This window comes from Alligator sinensis, unplaced genomic scaffold, assembly GCF_000455745.1.
Source record: "Alligator sinensis unplaced genomic scaffold, ASM45574v1 scaffold237_1, whole genome shotgun sequence".
Lineage (NCBI taxonomy): Eukaryota > Metazoa > Chordata > Crocodylia > Alligatoridae > Alligator > Alligator sinensis.
The window spans coordinates 1,741,718-1,747,685 of record NW_005841849.1 but is presented as its reverse complement, the minus strand read 5'-3'; positions in this window follow the sequence as shown (position 1 = coordinate 1,747,685).

The following is a 5,968-nucleotide window of genomic DNA, read 5'->3' as shown; positions in this document are numbered from 1 at the left end:
CTGCTGGTTATCTAAGTAGCCTTCTACATTTTATTCTTTGCTGCTGTTTAGTAAAGAAGCGTTGCATCTAGTCAGTTATCAACGTAACATTCACAAAATATTGTATGTAACACGGTGGCATTAACTACTTTGCTGCTGCTGGTAACACCACAGCTGTTCTGTCAGCCACAACAAAAAGGCTTACAGGCTTCATATCAAGGTGGATTGTCTGGCCCACAAGAAGCTCCACAGTCCAGATCTGGCCCACCAACTCAGATGAGCTTGAGGCGCCTGGGTGCTTCGAAAGTGTCAAGCAAGACTTAACACACTGGGAAGGATCTGCTTTCTAGAATTCTTATCTCCCTTTTGGACCACTAATTTGGACTGGAGCATGAATTCTTGTTTAACCAACTTGAATCTTTTAAGCAAGCTTACCAAGTTTAAAAGCTCGTCACAATCTGGTTCCTTGATGTCAATTTGAGATTTCTGGGAAACCAGGCCTTAGCATAACTATTCAATCAAATTACATAATTTACTGAACATAATAACTGCAGTTTACTGGATCAGACCACAGATCTATCTAGCCTAGGTCAGACTTGGTCCATCTACCAAACCAGGAAGGAGATGGTGACTGGAGAGAATCTGGGCTGTCTAACTTTCCCTTTTCCATGCATATCTTTGAGTGGAGTTTCATTGGACAATGTCTGCTGGTCCCCTAGATACATTCAGGGGGCAGCAGGCACTAGCTGGAGTCTGCTTGGAGTACTCCCTTAACATCTTAGTTATTAACCCATAACCTGTGCCCCTGTTCCTGTTTTCTCCTGATTTGTCCCACAAACCGAGTTGTACATTTAGTGGCAGAGTGGATGCCAAGGGGGAGTGTGAACAGGACATGTAGAATTTTCTATTCCCTGCTGTTTTCCCACTGCACCTTCCTGCATTCAGAACTTTAGGAAGCTCTGATTCAGAGGCTGCATCCAAATTCGTTGTGTGCAGTACTTATAGACCTTTCCTTCATGAATTTGGCCAATCCCCTTCCGAACTGTGTTAAACTGTCAGCTTCCACAATATCTTGTGGCAGTGCATTCCAGAAGTTAACATGCTGTGCAAAAAATAACTTCCTTTTGTGGGCTTAAAACCTATGTAATACTTTAATTTTATGTTCCCTAGTTTCAGTGTTCTGATAATAAATAATAAATCTCTATTTTTTTGTGTCATTTCATTTTTTGTAAATTTGTATATGTCTGCCTTCCTGCCCTCCACCCAGCATCTTTTCTAGCTGAAAAGCCCTAGCCTATTTAGTCTCTCCTTATGTGGAAGCCCCTCTGTAGTCCTGATCAACCTTGTTATCCTTCTCTGCACATTTTTTAGTTCTCCTATACAGAGACTACTGTGGCAGGGTGCAGGGCCTGGGTCAAATCAGCTGGTGCGGGGCCTTGATGGTAGAGTGGGGTGGGGAGTGGTCAGCAGCTGGACATGAAACTGGCCCAATTCTGTAGGGCTCGGGGCAGTTGCCCCAATTCATCCATTCCCCACCCCCCCAGGATGGCCCTGCTCCTATATTGTTTTTCAGGTGAGGGGCAACACTGGAAACAGTATTAAACATGTGGATGTACTGTAGATTTGTAAAAGGATATAATGATACTTACTGGGCATGTCTACACATGCATTTATGCCATCTGAAAGTTACTGTGCAGTAAATTACTGTGCAGTAAAGGGAAATAGGCCAGTGTCTACACGTGCAGGCGTTAAAGTGCATTAAAGTTAGTCCCGAGTCAGTCCACGCAGACAGTGTTACTGTGCAGTAAGGCCTCTACACGTGCGTTACCGTGCAGTAATGAATTGGTTTAAATTTGATACAAGTATCAAATTTATGCTCAAGTCAGCATAAGTCACCATATTTACTGCACACTGTAGATGTGCACTTTAGGCGCATGCCTGTACTGCACAGTAATTTTGGTTACTGTGCAGTAAATGCTCATGTGTAGACATGCCCACTGTTTTATTTGCAGTTCCCGTCTTCATAATTACCAACGTAGTTTATTTGTAACTATAGCACATATGTTTTATTCATTCTCAATTATCTGTTATAGGGGGATATGTGTTAACCTAAGGGAAGTCTAAAAAATGTTCTTGGATCCCTGACTCTTGGAAGACATAGTAGTAGTGAAGTGCCTTCCCAATTAAGAGTGAATTCATAGAGCATATTTATAAGCAAAACTTGAATTAGAAATGTAGAATTCAGTAAAAAATAATTGTTCCTGCTTTTTTCCTCTGCTCCCAAGCTTATTAGCATTACTTCTGCTGTCAAGGAGCAGTAGTAATGGACCAGGACCCCTTTGTGGTAGGGGCTGTACAAATAAAAAACAAAAAGTTTCTGCTCAAGAAAACTCAGTCTAATAACTGTACCAAAATAAGCACTCAAACTTTGAAACAGGTTTTATTTTGTTTTATTTAGTTTTATTTTAGGCTTTTATTTTGTTTTCAGTGGGTCTGTCTTGGTTGCTGTCAACCCTTGTTCCTCCTCTTTGTCTTTACAGCAGTAGTTCAGACTTGCCCTTCTGTAAAATGTGACTTTGAACAAAAAGGAGTTAACTTGAAGACTTGCTTGTGTAATGTTAGATGGTCACAAGGGCATAATTGTGCCATCCCTGAAATACCTTTTATGCAAGAACCTAAACTTGTGAGAGTTTCTTAAAATCCAGTAGTGATGGCACGTGGTGGGGTGATTGTAGTACAAATTTTTATTTATTTTGTGCAAGACCTTCAGTACTCGGATCTTCCTGAGAAATCTCTAAGTTAACTGTTTTAAAACAGATTTTTTTTGCCAAAGATGCCAGCAATATCATTAGAACAGACTTCAGTCACAAAGTCGCCAGAAAAATTATATATAGAATTGTAAATGCTTCAGGCTTGGGGGCTCGGTTGTTATGCACTCTTTGCGTATGAACAGCACTTCGATTTCTGCTGGATTAATGCTGAGCCCAGTTCTAGCCTATGCATTGGGGCAAGAAGATTGTCTTCATTTGTCTGTCACAGTTTTGTTTCAGAAAGGAAAACTAGTTTCAGCCACCTGTGGGCTAAACTCTAGAAATAACTTGAACCAAAAGTCAGAAAACTGCAGTGGGGAGTTTTCATTTTTAATTAAATGAGTAATACGTAAGAATATATTACCCTTTCACAATATTTTTATATCTGTTGCTGTATTGCTGTCTTCATAATTCTAGGTTTTATACTGTTTTTCTCTAAAATTTACTTTGTTTCCTACCAGGAAATCCAGTCTGACATAGATTAGGACATGGGGTATGTAGTACTTACATAAAGCAAATAGACTCTAAATTCCATGCTAGCTTACCAAAAAAACCCCAAAAACAGCAGCATTTTTAGAGAAACTTAGATCTTAATCCTTGAAAATGAAGTGATTAACATGCCACTTTCATCTCATAAGTTGGACATAAATGATCACTGCAGAGCTTTTCTTTTCATTCACGACACTTTTACAGTATCTTTGAGACTGTGCGTTTGTGCTTGGAATAAGTTTGCATTTTGATTTTAAACAACAAATGTAGTTAGAGTATTAACAAGCTCATCAGTGTTCTAGGTCTATTTTCCCCTCTGCAGTTAGAGGTGCACTGATAAAGATTTTCTTGATAGCCAATTATTAACCAACCATATTGCCCGATAACAATTCAATAGCTAATTTACTTTAAAATACAAGGCATAAATAAACTTTTTTTTTTTTTTTTTGGTATTGGTGTTCCACTGCTTACCAATGGTGGTGGGGGTCACTTGAACTAAAGCTTGTCAAATGAGTTTTAGTTCAAGTGTTGCCGCCACGATTTTTAAGCACGGGGGTGCTTTTAAGTGAAGCAGAGCTGAGCGGGGTGAGGGCAGATGTGGGCTGCCTATTGTGGCCTTGAGGCTCTCCATCCTGCTGCCTTTGTTCCAGGAGCCCTGTGTTGGCTGTGCTCCCCGCAGCGGGCAGCACAATTCACTGCCCCCACTGTTACCAAGCAGGCAGGGGGTGTGTGGCTGGCATGGTGCTCCTGAGGGAAAGGCAGCAGAGTGAAGAGCCCCAAGCTCACAGCAAGCAGCCTGCATCTGCCCTGAATGCAGATCTGGGGGAACACATGCCCTCCCATGCCTCCCACGGCAGGTGCATGCAGCGGCAGGGAGCCACCTCCTGGATGAGCCACTGATGACACCATCCTGCTCCCTAGTCCCATGCACTGCCCTGGCTGGGCAGTGGCCCCAACTCCTGCCCCACTCCCTCCCTCACTGTGGGGGCCTTGACCTGCTTTCCCCCCCTGCATGCCCCTTCTCTTCCCCTCACCTCTTCCCCTCCATAGACTTACCTGCAAGGAGCTGCTCTCTACACTGTGCAGTTGTATTCATGGCCATGTGTATACATGTATGTGGCCATGCATCTTCATGCAGCCCCAAGCAAGACCCCTTGCAGGCTTGAATGGTGCCTGCCTATGCAGTTGGTCCAGTAAAATATATTACCCAAAGAACTCCTTGCCTCATAATTCTTAGACCATCATAGCTACATCACTCTAACACTACTAGAACTCTTTGGACATGGTAAAAAGTCTGAACTTGCCTCTGCTACTATACCTCTTGTTTCTTCTTTACCACTGGAGCTCAAACAGTAATAGCACAAGGGAAACTTCCTTGTAGTTGCATCTACAGAAAATAAGGCTTAATCTAGGGCCTGAACCTATGGTGCTCTCTGCCTGAAAAGGATTTTTATCTGTGGCTTCCAGCTGTAGGTGTTTAAGTTACACTGTTGGAAATAGCTCATTAGCCTCCTTTTATAGGCTAAATCCTGGTTCTGACTTTTAATAGTAGAAATAGCAGAAATGGAATGACTGTAACATTTAGTTTTGAACATAAACAGATACTTGGGATATATCAGTGAGCCACACCACAGTTGATATGAAACCCCTGAAATGCATTGCATGGGTATATGAAAAAGATAAACCCTTAGGCTAAATGTGGTACTTATGAGAGAGCTGTTGTGGGACACCCTTAGACTTTTCCAATGATCAGTGGCTTTACCATTCCTGGTAACATGCAGGTTCTCTAACTCTTTAAGAAAGCATTTAAACTGTGATATGCTTAACTAGGGCTTGTCTGCATTATACACTTTCTGTTGGGAGAATCTCTTGCAGCAGGGCAGACTGAACAATCTGGGAGGTACCTGCTGTTAAAGGATCTGTGGCAGCCAGTAGAAAGCACATTTGCATCTGCTTGCATTTTTGTTGGCTTGCTGGTAGTGGCAGAGTAACATCAGATCAGTTTCCACCCCTGCTGGGCAGCCAAGAGAAGGCGCATAGAATATGCCTTTGCTTTCTACTAGCTGTGTTTGCTCCTTTAACAGCTGAAACTTGAGTTATGCTCTAAAACAGGGGTGGCCAATCTTTTTGAACTTTTTATCACCCAGTGGGCCAGCAAGCCATATTCAAAGACCTCACAGGAAGTGGTATCACATCAGGAAGTGATGTCACTTGACCTTTGACACCAATGAAGTTGCAGGAAGTGACAATGAAATGGGTCTAAATAACCAGTTCAAAACTCTCCCTCTAGCATCCACCTCTGCCACTGTTCGGGACAGGATACTGAGCTAGATGGACCATGGGGCTGACCAAGCACGGCACTTTTTATGCTCTTATGTTCAGAAGCTCTTATGTTCTTTGGCTGAGCTTCCAAACTATGGCTGAGATTTGCAAAAAGTGGTAGATAGGCATGTTACAAAGTTATCATAAAAGATTTGGAGCCCTCTAAATCCCATTCTTTTTAATGGAAGTTGGCCTTTTGACTCAGCTTTGAAAATCTCAGCCCAAGGTGCCAACCAAATAAGTCAAAATATATTTTGCATTTCTATACAGTGCATCTATGTGGGGCTCTCCAAGCATTTTACAAACATGAAATGAACCTCAGGATGAGCCCAGCCAGAGGAGCAGGGGCTCAGCTGCACTTTCCCCCT